The sequence below is a fragment of the Nicotiana tabacum genome, chromosome 22, assembly GCF_000715075.1.
Source record: "Nicotiana tabacum cultivar K326 chromosome 22, ASM71507v2, whole genome shotgun sequence".
Classification (NCBI taxonomy): domain Eukaryota; kingdom Viridiplantae; phylum Streptophyta; class Magnoliopsida; order Solanales; family Solanaceae; genus Nicotiana; species Nicotiana tabacum.
Window position 1 is genome coordinate 189,714,571 of NC_134101.1, and position 17,705 is coordinate 189,732,275.

Sequence of the window (17,705 nt, forward strand, 5' to 3'; positions counted from 1 at the left end):
GAGGATGAGACATTATACTTATACCTGGTCGTGTCCGAAATAGCGGTAAGCAGCGTACTGGTCCGAGAACATCAAGGTACACAATTTCTTGTTTACTATGTAAGCCGAACCTTAGGGGACGCCGAAACCTAGTATCCCCATCTGGAGAAATTGGATCTCGCACTGATAAGCGTCTCGCTCAAGTTGAAGCCTTACTTTCAGTGTCACCATAACTGCGTTCTGTCAACTTTCCCCTCCAGAGCGTACTGCACAAACCTGAGTTATCGGGTCGATTGGCCAAATGGGTTATTGAGCTCGGAGGGTATGATATCGAGTATCAACCTCGGACGGCCATCAAGTCCCAAATCATAGCAAACTTCATGGCCGATTTCTCACCATCCCTCGTGCCCGAGGTAGAGAAAGAACTTTTATTAAAATTAGGCACGTCCTCCGGGGTATGGACCCTATTCACAGACGGTGCCGCAAATATACGAGGATCCGGGCTCGGCATAGTCCTAAAGCCGCCCATCGGCATCATAATCAGACAATCAATAAAAATTGCTAAACTAACTAACAATGAAGTCGAGTATGAGGCTATGATTGCAGGCTTAGAATTGGCCAAAGGTTTGGGAGCCGAAACCATCGAGGCAAAGTGCGATTCGCTCCTCGTAGTAAGCCAAGTGAACGGAAGCTACGAAGCCCGAGAGGATAGGATACAGAGGTATTTGGAAAAAATCCAAATCACATTACATTGCTTCAAAGAATGGACCTTAGTCCATGTACCTCAAGAGCAAAACAGCGAGGCCTATGCACTCGAAAACCTGGGATCTTTTGCCGAAGAAGAAGACCTACTCCCCGGAGCTGTCGTCTAACTGCTCAAATCTGTAATTGAGGAAGGTCACGCGGAGATCAACTCCACCAGCCTAACATGGGATTGGAGAAACAAATATATTGCCTATCTGAAAGACGGGAAGTTACCCGCAGATCCAAAGTAATCAAGGGCCCTGCGGATCAAAGCAGCTCAGTTTTCACTCGACAAAAATGGGGCTCTGTACAAAAAAGCTTTCGACGGCCCCCGGCGGTATGCTTGGGACCGGCCGTCACAGATTACGTGCTCCAAAAGATCCATGAGGGCATCTGCGGAAATCACTCTGGGGCCGATTCCTTAGTCCGAAAGGTGATTAGAGTGGGCTACTACTGGGAAAGCATGGAAAAAGACACTAGGGAATTCGTTCGGAAATGCGACAAATGTCAGAGGTTTGCTCCCATGATCCACCAGCTCGGCGAGCAACTAAATTTTGTTTTATCACCATGGCCATTCATGAAATAGGGAATGGACATTGTCGGCCCTTTGCTGATAGTGCCAGGTAAGGCTAGATTTATTCTGTTTATGACTGACTACTTTTCAAAATGAGTGGAAGCGCATGCCTTCGAAAAAATAAGAGAGAAGGAAGTCATCAATTTCATATGGGAACACATCATATGCCGGTTCGGAATCCCGTCTGAAATAGCATGCGATAACGGGAGGTAGTTCATCGGGAGCATGGTAGCACAGTTCCTTGAGGACAACAAAATCAAGAGAATCCTGTCAACACTATACCACCCATGTGCAAACGGCCAGGCCGAACCTACAAATAAAACCATCATTCAGAACTTGAAAAAGAAATTGGAGAGCGCCAAGGGAAAATGGAGAGAGACACTGCCCGAGGTGTTGTGGGCATATCGGACCACTTAAAAATCGGGCACCGAGGAAACACCTTTCTCCCTAGTATATGGCGCCGAAGCACTGATACCAGTGTAAGTCGGGGAACCAAGCACCAGATTCCAGCACACTAATGAGGGCTCGAACAATGAGGCCATGACAACAGCCCTCGAGCTGCTTGATGAAAGACGGGAAGCTTTGCTGGTCCGGATGGCCGCCCAGAAGTAGAAAATTAAAAGGTACTACAACAAAAGGACAAATCTCTAATATTTCGGGATCGGGGACTTGGTCCTAAGGAAGGTTACTCTCAATACTCGGAACCCTAATGAAGGGAAGCTGGGCCAAAATTGGGAGGGGCCATACCGTATCCTCGAGGTAGTTGGAAAAGGATCCTATATTCTTGGCACCATGGAGGGAGAACAGCTTCCAAGCAACTGGAATGTATCGATGCTTAAGCGGTATTACTGCTAGGGCGTCCGATTGCAAAATCCCACAAATATCCTCAAGCAAACGTCGCACTCTTTTCCTTCGACCTAGTTTTTTTTTCCCAATACGGGTTTTTTCCGGCAAGGTTTTTAATGAGGCAACGTCCATGCGTTTCCCGAGAGATGACGAATGAATCTCCAATAGGAAATGATGTACCGGACCAAACGATCCAAGGAGCTGTGTCCGCGCAGGCCGATCTCGCAACGATAAACAATATAAATATATATATATATATATATATATATATATATATATATATATATTTACACCAAGCAATAAAGAATATCTTTCAACAGCTCATGCTCCAGAAAAGGAAATTTCAGCATACTCTCGGCAGGGATCCCTCCACCAAATATGGCCCGAAATACTCGGAGACTTAGCATCAACAATTTGGCACCCGCACGGCCCCAGCGTCGGAACTCCGGGCTCATGAGGCCCTAATAAGGTAACTCCGAGCTCACAAATATCAGCCTTCGATCCTAAACAAACTTGATGACTCAGAGACTGTCGCCAATTGCCTTACACTAGAAAACCCGAGGTCGTAAGACCCCGAGCGGGCAGACTCGGTACAACCAGATCTATACTACATAGCAACAAAAACTGTAAGACCTCAATAGGCATGAAAAAACTATAAGACCTCAACACGCATGAAAAAATTGTAAGACCTCAACAGGCATGAAAATTTTGTAAGACCTTACTATAGGCATAAAACTCAATCCCGAAGGTTAGGCTATACGTCACATTTGTACGAATCCCGAAAGGGCATACCCTCGATATAGATGCCTAAACTATCACTAAGGATCAAAAACGGCTACGTCCGAACACATATGACTACGGTCAATACGGCTGCTCCAGCCAAATTAACGTGATTCGGGGACGCCCGACTGTCGCTAACAAAATCGCAGGCCATTACTTCAAATATACTTCGAAAAGAACCAGTTAAAACAGGCTTCCCTCAATAGGAAAACGAGCTTCGACCATGTCATCTCCAAATCACAAGGCTTCGAGCTACTCAGCCTACGAGCTAAGAACCTTCTGAGGTGCTCAAACATTGCCGCTAACGACTTGAAATTGAGGTTCTTCCAGAACCGACGACGGGTCAGGCAAAATCATTTCAAAAAGGCCTTAACGAGCGAAAACCAAAGCCTACAGAATGCCCAAGGGAAAAAGCGTAAGAGCCACTATCGCCAGCCAAACAAGCCTCCGGGCGACACACTAAAAAGGTCTCAACAACCAATTAGCATAAGAGCCACTGCCGCCAGCTCGAAAATTGAAAACTTGAGGATGAAAAAGAGCTCTAGTCGTAACCTGATTCGGAGATCGGATCCGAAATAGTTAACTATAATATGCATAAGGGCACGGCAGAAATGCCATTGTCGCCAGCCAAACGAGCCTTCGGGCTACACACTTGTAAGGTCACTTCGACCTAAAGCATAAAAAGCTATCGTCATCCGCCCATACGGGCACAAAAAAGCTTGAGGGACAATTGAAGCGAGAGTCGCAACACGACTCGGAGACTGAACCCAAAAACAAGTGAAATAGAAATGCCCAAGATCAAGGGATAAGAACTATCATCGCCTGGCCATGCAGGCACAGGATATTAAAGATCGAGTAGGCTCGAGACAAAACTCGGCCTGGAGACTCAACACAAAACGGTTGGGCAAAAGAGTAAGGACTCTCGCGACAGTTCACACTGAAGGACGCATCAATCAGACGCATGACGACACTCGAGCTGGCTTAAACAGGCCACAAAGCTATATTGCAGGTCTAAAGTCCTTTTGCCAACCCTTGTTGAATTCAGAGCGGAAAGGGGAATAAGGGAAAATGAAGCTGATTCTCTTTATACATATGCCAAAATAAAAAGTACTACATACAAACAAGGAGATCGATAGGAAAAAATAACAAGGGGTCCTTATCTACTGCCGAAACGGCAACCTCAACAGCTCCCCAAGGGTCGCACTAAGGTGATTACGAGCTTCCCGACGGCCCCTTCTCAAACAGCGTTCTCTCTCTCTCTAGGGATATACCTTTATTGTTAACACCACTCGAGTTTCCTTCCAATGTGCCCTCAGTGGCTTGCCTTCAGGAACCCGGCCAGGCACGATCGGTGGCTCGAGGTAAAGCCAGGCCAGCCCCCCCAAACGTCCTCTCAACACAAGAGTCTGCAACAACTGCTCCTCCCCCATGCAAAGATACAAGCACCTCAGCCACAGCCTTGATCCAAACCAATGCAGCCACCAGCTCGGAATGGAGGCTCTTATACTTTTCCACTATCCTCCATCGCGTCCTGGAGCTGACGCTCGATCAAAGTAACTCTCCCCCTAAGGCTGTCCCTCTTGGAGGCCACCTCGCTCACGTGTCGACTAAGCTCGGAGACTTCAGCATCACTAGCCCGAAGCTCCCCTCTTAGCAGGGCGTTCTCCTTCTCAAACTGCACAAAGCAAGGATTGAGGAGATAAAAGCTACAGAATCTCACAATGGCTCAAATGACAATACAAATAGGGGATGAATAACCTGCTTGATAAAATAGGCTTTCTCGCACACCTCATCCTGATACTGGGCGAGAGCTTGGTCATAAAGCACTTTGGCCCGAAACCATATAAAAAGGTTAGGAGAATGAAGGCTGAAGCAGCCCAAAGCAGCGAACGAGGCTAGCAGAAGTTACCCACTCACAAAGTCTGCCCATCTCACCAAAAATGAACGAAGCATCAACCTCGGAACCACCCTCAAGAATGATCGCCAGCCTCTCGAGTGCATCTCCTCTTTTGATCAGTGCTCCTACCGCAGAAGGTTCTATGTGAGATTCGTCAAGCACTTCGTAAGATGGAAGGATCTCCCCCTAAGGAGAATCGACAACAATCAATGGGCTAATAAGGTCAGACAAAGTCTCCATCCCTTGTTCACCCTGGGTCCCAGATCGAGGCCCCTCCGAATTACCTGCCAAGGGCGTCCTAGCTCGAGAGGAACTCCGGCCACCTGCCAATTCGGGGGCAGTGCTCAACACCCCCTCCATTGCCTCACTACCATAAAGCTAGGCCATGCCAGCATTAGGCTCCTGTCCAGAAGCATCCATCCCCCCGGCCCGAGGATCAATCGAGCTCAAATTCTCTTCGGGAGGTGCTGAGAAGCTACTCTCTCCCTCACCTTCAGCACGGGGATTTCTCGTTGCCTTGGAGGTCGGAACCATTGATTCAACCTTGGAGTTTTCCACCTTGACCCTCTTGGGCTCTGGTAGCGTAGGGGGTAGACTCTTCTTCCTTCTCTTCTCCTCGCCAAGAACCAGAACGTCCCCTCTAATGGACGGTGCCTCCCTCATCAGTGGGATTTCTCCCAGACCTACATAGATGCAAAGGTTAAATGCACAGGATGGAAAATGCTACTAACGACAAACTACATCAAAACGCTCAGACAAATCGAGGCTCGCCATGGTCTTTGGCTTCCCACTAAGCTTGGGATAAATCTCCCCATGCTCGATCGATATACGTGTAGATTGAGTACAAACGACCAACCCAACCATGGAGATCCGACACTACACAGGGGTAAATCGCTGCGGCTGAAAAGACAAGAAAAGCAGAGTTAGACGCATAGAGAGAAATTGCCAAAAAAGGGCAAAGACAACACGTTTACTTACACCCGACGTTCCACTTCTCAGGGAACGACATCTTTTCCACTGGGATCAGGTCAGATGTCCTCACTCGGACGAATAGGCATAACCATTCGTCGCCCCTAAACTCCTTGATGCAGGCAAAAAGGGATCTCGAGGCTCGACAATGAAGCTTGATTAAGCCCCCGCAAAGAAAACGGGGACTATACATCCGGATCATATGGTTTAGCGTAAAAGGCATTCCCTCTATCATGCTCGAGTAATGCCTGATCATACGAACCACACGCTAGAACAAAGGATGAACTTGACCTAGAGTTACCTGATAACTCTGGCAGAAGTCGAGAATCACAAGGTCGATCCGGGGCGAAGATGGCCCCACCGGCTCCAAGGTGAATATGTAGGTATACACGTTGAGAAAGCTGGCTTTATAAGACGAAATATCTTCCTCCCAAGCAAAAATCTCCATGAGCAAATTATCCACCTAGCAACAGTTGGCCCTCACTCTTTCAATGTCCATTATAGAGCTGATATACCGAGTTACAGGCTCGTGGTGCCCTCATCTCGAGGAAGGTCTTTCGACCCTAAAATTGGAGGTCATCACAAAGGATCCTGGGACGCACTCCTCGACACAAGGGGGAGTAGCCACTTCGCCTTGACAGAAAAATGAAGAAGATGAGCCCGCAACATCCTGGGAAGCAGAAGTGGAAATTTTTGTCATCCTTGGGAAAATCTAAGGGAAGAAGAAAAAGGGGGGTTGCGTTCCTGAAAAAGAGCAAGAACGAGGAAAAATCAGACCTCACTAAGGGTTTTTTGGCACAATATGGAATCTATAAGGGAAGAGGTGAGTATTTATAAAAACACCACGGGCACATTGAAGGAAGCCAACTGCCACAGTCAATGTTGTAACCTACAGGGACGATGCGCATAGAGCACCTTGACGTCTCGTAACTGTTCACAACAACACCAAAGGAAGCATGAGTTTAGGATAGTTTCTTATCATTTCTTGCCACCTTCCCTCTAAGAAATATGGAGATTATCTGTATACGGCAAATCTAGGGGCCCAATTTCCCCGTCGTAGGGTCGTCTCATAGTCATACCCCTCGAATCTCAAAGCCAAGGTCGAGACTCATCTTCGGGGGTCGTCAGATATCATCCCGGAAGATATCGCATCCTAACAGCTATAGCGGGCTACGGCAGGCAAGAGGGGAGTTCCCAAGGCACACAGCTCAATCTAACAGAGCTGGCCTATTCGGGGCCTATTTCAAGATTTCACATCCGGCCATCCTATCTCCACGCCTTCACGGATAACACGTTTTTTACTATAGTGGATTTTTCTCCTATATAAAGGGGATCCCCACCACTTTGTAAGGCCAAGCCGATGTTGCTCCAACTATTTCTCCAAAAGATCAATAATATTCTCTCTCTCTCTCTTTTCTCTCTAACTCGCTCGTTCTTATTGGCCGAGGCCACATTGGAATTCAATTTTCTCCTACTTGTTCTTCATTTATTACTTGGTATTGGCCATAAAGAGCCTTGTTTAATCGTATCTTAACTGTTATCCCCTTCCCGACTACCCCCAATAGCTCGAGATCGAGCTCAGGTATCGACCCCGAGGTCCTCTGTCGACCAATCCGAAGCCAGGGCAATAAGCCTCTCGGTTAGATTACTGCCTCATTTTAGCTTGCATTTCATCGTTAAACTTCATATTCCTAGCACCATTTGCTCTAACAACTATCATAAAAATAGATCACGTATTTTTAGAATCCCATTTACAAATTTAATTATTGTTACAATTTTTATGGTAAATAATGCCCTAATCCATTTTCAAAACTTTAGGTATTGGGTAACCGAGGTTGACTTTCATGAGATTGCAAATGGCGGATAGAACAACGAAGAGACCATTGGGTATTATTGATGATGTGCTTGTCCGGGTGGACAAATTTATCTTGCCAGCTGATTTTGTGATCTTAGATTGTGAGGTGGATTATAAAGTTCCAATCATATTGGGGAGACCTTTCCTTGCTACTGGGAAGGCCTTAGTTGATGTGGAAGTAGGGGAATTCACCTTCCAGGTGGGTGATGAAAAAGTGGTCTTTCATGTGTGCAAGTCAATGGTCAATGAAGCAACCCAACAGTTCTGAGGTGTGCTCTTTTGTGGACCTTGTCACGGTAGTGATAGTTGATTATACCAGTGCAATGATCAATGTGGAGGACCCTCTTGAGGCCGTATTGTTGAATCTTGATGTAAATAAGGATGAAGGCCGAGTAGAGTGTGTGAATGTTTTACATGGGATGGGCTCTTACTCTTATAAGCCTATAAAACTATCTTTGGACCTTGAGAATAGGAAGACTCCACCAACGAAACCTTCAATTGAGGAACCTCCAGTGTTGGAGTTGAAACTGTTGCCTCCATACCTCAGGAATGATTTCTTAGGCCCTAGTTCTACTTTGCTAGTTATTTTTTCCTCTTGTCTTACTAACATGTAGGTTGATGCCACATTGGCGGTGCTTCAAAAGCAAAAAAAGGCAATTGGATGGAAGCAATATGTACTGAAGAAAGGTGGCATGACCGTGGTTGCAAATTCACAAAATGAGTTGATTCCTACCAGAACCGTCACCAGTTGGAGGGGTATGCATGGACTACCGCAAGTTGAATAAACTGACCCGCAAGGATCACTTTCCATTGCCTTTTCTTGATCAGATGTTAGACCGACTTACTGAGCATGCCTTCTACTATTTCTTGGAGGGGTATTCTGGATACAACCAAATATTGATTGCTCCGGAAGATCAGGATAAGACCATATTCACTTATCCATATGGCACCTTTGCCTTTTCTCGGATGCCTTTTGGGTTGTGTAATGCACCAGCTACATTTCAGCAATGTATGATGGCCATTTGCACCGATATGGTGGAAGATATTTTGGAGGTGTTCATGGACGACTTCAGTGTTATGGGTGATTCATTTGATGAGTGTTTGAAAAATCTTGATAGAGTTTTGGCCCGTTGTGAAGAAACCAATCTTGTTCTTAATTGGGAGAAATGTCACTTCATGGTGGAAGAGGGCATAGTTCTTGGGCATAAAATTTCAAAGCATGTATTGAGGTGGACAAATCAAATATTGATGTGATTTTAAGGCTCCCTCCCCTACCTCTGTCAAGGGAGTTAGAAGTTTTCTTGGACATGCGGAGTTCTATCGGAGATTTATCAAAGACTTTTCGAAGGTAGTTAACCCCTTATGCAAGCTATTGGAAAAGGATGCCAAATTTGTATTCGATAAGAGATGTATGCAAGCCTTTGAACTTCTCAAGCACAAGTTGACCACCACTCCTATCATTACCGCACCTAATTAGAGCTTGCCCTTTGAGCTCATGTGGAGCGATGTTGCGGTTGGGGCAGTTTTGGGTCAAAGAGTGAACAAAATGTTTCATCCGGTGTACTATGCGAGCAAGACAATGAATGATACTCAAGTGAATTACACGATGACCAAGAAAGAACTTTTGGCTATTGTGTTCGCAATGGAGAAATTTCGGCTGTATCTTATGGGTGCCAAGGTCATAGTCTATACCGATCATGCCGCACTCCGATACTTGATGACGAAGAAGGATTCCAAAGCTAGACTAATGCAATGGGTCTTGTTACTTCAAGAGTTTGATTTGGAGATTGTGGACCGGAAGGGTAGTGAAAACCAAGTGGCGGACCACTTGTCCCTCTTGGAGGAGGAGGGGAGACCTCGTGATGGCCTAGAGATCAATGATTCATTTCCCAACGAACAACTCCTTTCGGTGTCGGTGAATGGTATGCCATGGTTTGTGGACGTTGCTAATTTCCTAGTGACTGGTATAATCTCGTGTGAGCTCTCTTCTAACCAAAGGAAGAAGCTCAAATGGGATAGTTTGGATTTCTATTGGGATGAGCCGTACTTGTTCAAGATTTGCACGGATGGTGTGATATGAAGGTGTGACCTGGAGGAAGAGCAATTGAGTATCTTGGAGGCTTGTCATTCATCTCCCTATGGTGGCCATCATGGCGGGGCGAGGACCACTTCCAAAGTTCTTAGTTGTGGGTTTTATTAGCCAACTTTGTACAAAGATGCAAGTGAACTTTTGAAGAGGTGTGACAAATGTCAAAGAGCGGGAGGGATTTCGAAGAAAGATAAGATGTCTCTCAATACCATTCTTGAGGTTGATATTTTTTATGTATGGGGCATTGATTTTATGGGCCCGTTTGTTAGCTCGTGTGGGAACACATACATTCTTGTGGTGGTTGACTATGTTTCAAAGTGGGTTGAAGTCGTGGCTCTACCCAACAATGAGGCCCGGAGTGTTGTTGCATTTCTCAAGAAGAGCATTTTTATAAGGTTTAGCATTCCTCGTGCAATCATAAGTGATGGGGGATTTCATTTTTGTAATAGAGCTTTTGACACTTTGCTTGCAAAGTATGGTGTCGACCACAAAGTTTCAACTCCTTATCATCCTCAAGCGAGTGGCCAAGTTGAAGTCTCAAGCAGGGAAATCAAGAGTATATTGTCAAAGACGGTCAATGCAAATAGGACCGATTGGTCAAAGAAGTTGGATGGTGCTCTATAGGCTTATAGGACTACTTACAAGACTCTGATTAGTATGTCTCCGTATCGGTTGTTGTTTGGGAAAGCTTGCCATCTACCGGTTGAGTTAGAGCACAAGGCCATGTGGGCTTTGAGGAAGCTAAATCTTGAATGGGATGTGGCAGCAAATCTTCATGTGGAGCAGCTTAATGAACTTGATGAATTCAGATTCCATGCCTACTCCAGTTCGTCTTTGTACAAGGACAAGATGAAGTACCTTCATGACAAATATGCCCGTGGCAAGGAGTTAAAAGTGGGTGATATGGATCTCTTGTTCAACTCTCTGTTACATCTGTTTCCAGGAAAGCTTAAGTCAAAATGGAGTGGACCTTTTGAAGTGATGTTTGTGACCCTGTTTGGTACACTTGACTTGAAGAACAAAAATGGGGAAGTTTTCAGAGTGAATGGGCACAGGGTCAAGCACTACCTGGGAAATATTGATGACAGCCATGTGGTGGCACTTCTTCATCTCTAATGATTTAATGGTAACCTGCGTCGTGCTGCGACGTTAAATCAGGCACTTCTTGGGAGGCAACCCATGTGTTTTTCTTCTTGTTTTTCTTTGATTTTCATTGTAGTGTAGGATATATTTTTGGACTGACTGGTTGTGAAATGTTGTAGGATTGTGTTGATGCAGTGCAAGAAAAAGTTGGAAAATGCTCACTCTCTGAAGTTGGCAATGCGGACCGCGCTCATTTTGTGCGATCGTAAAGGCCTTTGTGCGGGGGCAATCAATGTGGACCGCACTGGTGATTTGACAAAAATTGGGACTGTCTGAAGTTTACCACCGCGGCTGCATTGCATTTTGTGCAGTCTGTGGTGGTCCACTGCGGCCGCACTGGATTTTGTGCAGTTTGCAGTGGTCAATTTGTCAGTGTTTTATGGTTTCGAGCACCGCGGACCGTGGTGCCATTTTGTGCAGTCCGCGGTGGGTAGGTAAGCTGGGGCCTAGGACCTTTTCTGTAAATAGGACCTGAGGCCCTCCTTTTGAACTTTTCGAACTTTTTAATCTCAGAAGCACAAAATTACTGTTCATATATCTAAATTGCACGCAATCAACTGCTAAGGCTCATTAATCATCACTACATCTCACTTCTGGTACCTTTAATTCCCTCTCATTTGTTTAATTTTATTATCTTCTTTAAATTTTTGTTTTTCTTAGTTTTTCTTCCTTCCCTTCCCATTTTTCCTTCAATTTTGTAGCTTAGGTTAGTTAAATAATGTTTTAATTAGGACTAGGTAGTTAAAACACTGAGCCAACACTTAGGGAATCATTAATAGGTGACTAATTGGACTAAAAATGAACAAAACATGAACCCTAGGTTGGTATTGCTAATGGGCACTCAGTGAGGACCGCGGTGGATTTTGTGCGGTCCACGGTGCCTTTGTGCAGTCCGCAATGCTATTTTGTGCGGACCGCAATGGACAAAGTTCAGAATACTGGCAATTGATGACCGCGGCCGCAATGGATTTTGTGCGGTCCACGGTGCCTCAATGCGAACCGCATTGCCTTTTTGTGCGGTCCGCGGTGCATAGATTCAGAGAGTGGGTAGTCTGAACCCCACCTCTATGCGGACCGCAATGGATTTTGTGCGGTCTGCTGTGGCCTCTTTGCGGCCACACTTCATTTTGTGCGGTCCGCACTCTGCAATATTCAAACTGTCTGCAACATATTTTTTCTGCAACTTTGAATTTCATTCTTTCTATGGATACTAACAAAGCATTACTGAATGTTGTTTGCAGACAATGGTGAAATCAAGAGGCAAAGGTGGTAAACAAACAGGAAGAGGAGAGTCCTCCCGAGGTGGGAAACAAGGAATGATAAAATTAACCCCACAAGTCCGACAAAACATAAAGAACACAAGGAGGATCATGAAAGCTGCAGACAGGGCTATTGACCAGTCGGGGAGTGAGTATGAGCCCTCCCGGGAGGCATCTTTAGACTCCATGCCAGAATATTATCCTGACTAACCGGAGAGAAACGGGTTGAGAGATACACCTCCAGCCTTCCCCACTGCCTAAGCCTTAGTTCATATATCTTCTGAGTCGTCTAAGGGCTCAGCTGAAGGGAGTGGAGATGAGTACTCCACCTCTCCTACAGTTTCATTATCCGGAGAGGGTGCAGTAGCAAAAGAAGGAGAAGAAGCAAACGGGGGTGAGCCCCAAGTAGGTGGGGTAGAAAAGACTAGAAACCCGGAGGCATGGGAGGACAAGTTTTTCAGTGAGGTTGCCTACCATCAATTTAGAGAGTGGTGGCCCGAAAAGAGGTTGATACCTGAGCATAAAATTATCACCCGGGATATTTTGCCTCACAACCCCAATGTGCTGAGGCAATTCAGAGATAGAGCTGGATGGGACTACTTTATAGTCCATGTGGATGACGCCAATGAGCACTTGGTGAAAGAATTCTACACCAATGTGACCCACATTAAAAAGGGTACCAAAGTCACCAAAGTGCGTAATTTAAAGGTGAAGTTTGATGGCAAGACCATCAATGACTACTAAGGCTTCACAGAGGAGGATGAGTCCTTGTACTTGGACAAGATGAAATTGGGTGAAGAAGCCCGTCCGTGGTTGGCAGAGTACTTGTCAATCCCAGGTACCACCCCCGAGTGGTTGACTACGGGAGTGAAGATATTGAGGAGAATGTTGAACTTTGAGGCTAAGGGGTGGGAGACATTTGTGTGAAGCAGGTTAGACCCTACTACTCACGACAACTCACTCCCTATTCACCGGGCGATCTTGGTAGCATCTATCATGGTAGGGTACCCGATCAATGTCAGGAATGTGATATCCCGGGTCATTACACGGGTAGTGACCGAAGGTGACAGGTCTTATCCATTCCCCAACTTCCTAATGATGTACTTGGAGGACCTAAATGTGGAGAACCGCAAATTTGATGTGAAAGTGAAGGCAATGGAACCTTTCTCATAGTACAGCCTACAGGCTGATGACAACCCTAAGGGCAAGCACTCCAGGGACAAAGCGACTACTTCAACTGGCCAATCTAAAGAGCTAGTAGTGGTAGTGGCTCCTACTCAGCCACCCTCCACTGCAGCAGATATGGCCCCACGTCCATCCACTTCCACAGCTCCAGAGATACCTTCCACCACTGCCTACCCATTGAGTGCTCACCGTTTGAGCCAGGCCCTCACCAGCATCAACAACTGGATGTAGACAGCTACTTCTAAGCTGTCTGTATTATCTACTACTATGGCAGCTCAGTCAGCACCTCCTCCTCCATAGGTCCCACAGTCCATTGAGAACACTCTCAAGGATCTTCTGGACAACCAGAAGAAGATCCTGCATAATCAGAAATTGCTTATGGATGCTATTGATGCACATAGAAAGGATCTCAAGGAGCTTGCTAGGGGGGCAAAGAAGATGAGGAAGACTCGGACTTCAAAAGAGTCGGTGAAGGAGCTACGGGCCGAGGTTGAGAGATTAAAGGCAGATCACCTGCCTTTAGATTTGCTACTGCATGACCCAGCACCAGCAGCCCAGCCCCATCCAGAGCAGTCCGAGAGGCCTCCTAAAAGAAAGAGGGTGATCCCCCAGTCTGACGATGCAGTTATTCAGTTGGCGGACCCGCTGAAAGATTCCTCCAGCCAGCCCCAGGATGCAGCCTAGGAGCCAGTCCAGGCCTAGGTCCCAGCAGAGCCACAAACCACAGGGAGCCAGTCACAGGTTCCCGAGCATGCGAGGACCCAGGGACCCAGACTCAAGATCCCATGCAGACAAACGGCCCATAGGGAGTCTCTTTTTCCTCTTTCCTTTATTTTTGTGCTTATTTTGGTTAGTTGGAATTTAGGACAATGCCAGCTTTCATTGAGGGAGTAGCCCTATTTAGACATTTGGATGACTGTACATATGATAGATTTTATGCTTTCTTTCCTTTTTTATCTTTGGTATGTATATAATTTCAGCATTTCATTACATTTTTCATACTTTTTACCTTGGGTATGTATATAAAAGTCACGTTCTTATGTATATATTCATCTTCCCTATTGTATATTCGATCAAATCCCCTCATGTACATATTCATTCTACTTTCCGCATTTTCCCTTTTCTAAGCTTCTTATTTTATGTTCGTAGCTTCTTGTTTTGAGTTTTTGCAATAAGCCTTTGATTTTTTTAATGTCACGGTTCTTTCCAAAGGTGGAATTTGAGTGAACCGGGTGGCTCTTCCCGATGATGGATGGCATGACAACCTTCTTAAGGTTTTGAGTCTGTTTTTCTTTTTGCTTTTTAATATTAGTTGGTAAGGGTGCCTCAAACAAAGCTTCACTTGGGCCTAACACATTTGCCTTTGATCCTATGGTCAAAAACAAATTATTGTGTATAGGATGGTGAAAGTTGTGACCTTGAGACTCTTGTGTTGGCCGATAATCATCAAGTGATTTTTTAGGACCATTTTGTGCTCAAATCTTATCTAAGATTGTTGTGGCCCCCGACTCTGTGTCTTTAGCAATCACATAGCTTGTGTGGTGAGAATTTGCATTGCATGTCCAAGTCCTTATCCATTGGTCTAGAACTTGCCTTGAATGTTTGCCTAGGCGAAATCCTAAGTGTAATTTGACTTAAGACATAATTATAGGCTCTCCTTGATCCGAATGATATCTTGAACACTTCCATAGCCTACCAATGATAAAATCCCTAGTCAACCCTTTTGAGCCTTAGACCTTTTTCTTTCAAGAACCACGATACAAGCCTTTACCCGTTCTAAAGATACCCTCTCTTGGAACCCGATCTTTCCTTAGCACATAGCAAAAGTATAAGTTTGGGGGGGAGAGACGAGGATTGCAACAAAGTGGTAAAAAGGTACAAAATAAAGAAAAAGACAGGCAATAAAAAAGAAAGAAAAGCAAAAAGACAAAAAGAATGTTCAACGTAGAAATGAATGAAGGGATTCAATAAAAGCAAAGAATGAAAGGTGTGGAAAGTTGAGAAAGGAGAAAAGATTTGTAATGAACAATAAAATGTGATAGTGTGTCTCTCTAACCCCTTAGAAAGAAGTGAAATGACTTAAAAAGTCAAGTGAATGCGTGCCAAAATAAAGCAAAAGAAGTGCTAAAGGGAATATGGAACCTACTTAGACCAAACATTTCCTACCCTGAACCAAAAGCCTTCACTATGTTTCCACAAAAGCCCTATATGATCTTGAGTTGAATGAAGCTTACATTAGTAGTGACTCACATAAGGGGCAAGCATATGGTACTTAGAGCCGGACTTGTGACTTTTCCTTGAGAGAGATGAGTTTATTTCCATTAACCTCGTTCTGAGTGCTAATATCTTAAAGGAGAGGTTTGCTTAGGGAGAGTTGAGGATCTGTGAGCTTGGGTTCCACAACGACCAAAGTAATAGAAAGATTTTCTTTGATGTGTTGAGTCAACTCTTGATGATCTTGCGTCGTACTAAATCCATGATGTTTAAAAGAGTGAACGTTGTTAATGATTCATTTGAATTGAGGGCAATTGTTAGTCCCAATTGATGCTAGATGAGGTCACTTTAGGTCGACTGAATTTTCTTGGATTGACTCTTAAAGGGTAGGTCTTATTTTGTTTGCTTGAGGACAAGCAAAAGCTCAAGTTTTGGGGGAGTTGATAACTAGGGATTATGATGCATTTTACACTCCATCTTGCTTAAGTTTTGATTAGAAATATGTACAAAATAGTCCCAAAGGCCCACATGTTGTACTTCATTGCAGGGTTTGGTCAACAAGGTGACAATTAATCAAAAACCATCTCAAAAAGGAGTGAAACATACACAAGTACCAAGATCAAGGCCAAACTCAGTAAAACAGGACTAGTGCGGTCGCACACCATTCTGTGCGGTCCGCAAAGATGACGTTCAGAGAGTATGCATCTCAGGCAGCCAAGCAATGCGGCCGCAAAGTATTTTGTGCGGACCACATTGATTTCATTGCGGCCACACTCAAATTTGTGCGGTCCGCAGAGCCCAAGATTAGAGAGCTGCCAAGTTGGAGGAATATGCCCAATGCTGTCCGTGGTCTATTTTGTGCGGACTGCAGTAGAAGCCACCGCGGCCGCGGTGCATTTTGTGCGGTCCGCGGTGGCCAACTTCAGAGAGCAGATTAGTCAGACAAGAGCCTTAGTGTGGCCGCACTCGATTTTGTGCGATCTGCACTAGCCTCGTAAGGGTATTTTTGTCCAGAATTTTTAGCCTAGTATAAATAGTTTCTTTTCCCATTTTTAGGTCATTAGTTGTATTTGGACGAAGAGTTGCGCTCGTGAACAGTTCTCTTTTACCATTTTGAGTGATTTTAGCTTAGTTTCATCATTGAATCTTCAAGTTTTATCTAGTAATTAATTATAATGGGTTTGTCTTCATCTATTTCTTTGTTTTCTTCTATAATCATGAGTAGTTAGACCCATTAGCTAGGGTTGTGGCTCAACCCTAGTGTGGATAATTGATGGGTCTTGTGTTTTAAATCTTGATTGTCTATGGGTGTTTGATATTTGGACTAATTTAGGGTTTTAATGTTTAATTAGTGGTTGCAAACACTAGTTTATGCCTAGTTGACTTTGGCTCTTCTTGAGAAAGAGAGCCTAAGTCTATGAAATTGGTCCAACAAGGAATTGGGGCGTATTCAAGAGATTGATAGCCCCAATTAAAGGGTTAAACCTAGATATAGTAATACCCGACTTGAACCTCAATTGCTTGCACAAATTATCATACCCAATTGGTCTTGAGAAAGTCAACTCTGGTAAAATCACCCGAACTACCGAGAGGTATAGAGTGAGTAGAATCGTGCAATGGTTATATCATACTCCCCAAATATGACAATCTAGCCTTATACTCAAGAATCCGTCAATTATCCACTTAGGAGATAGTCACTTCCCTAGTGCCTTTTACCTATTTAGAAAACTTTAAATAGTTTAATCTTAGCTTTACTTAGCCTAATTTAGCATCTTAGTGGTATAAAATTAGAAGTAAAATCAAAACCAACAATGTTTAGAAGTGCAATTAGGAATAATTACGCAACACCAATTTAGATAAAAACTCAACTCCAATCTCTAGCTCCCTGTGGAAATCGATCCCGACCTTCTCAGGTAAAAGCTACTTCGACCTCTCTGGATACTTTGTAGTAGTATAGGGTTGGCCTCGATCACGCACCCCACGTGATATTTGTCTGGCTCAATAGTGCTTTTATCTACAATGATTTTGCAGTGCCACATGTGCTGAGCTTGGCACTTGTAAGGTATGTCATCGTCTTGGAAATCTGCCCAGAAATGACTCATCTTGACGACCCTTGGTACAGCATGCTTTCTACCTACTTGCCTTATAACTTGCATAGGGACATATGGATA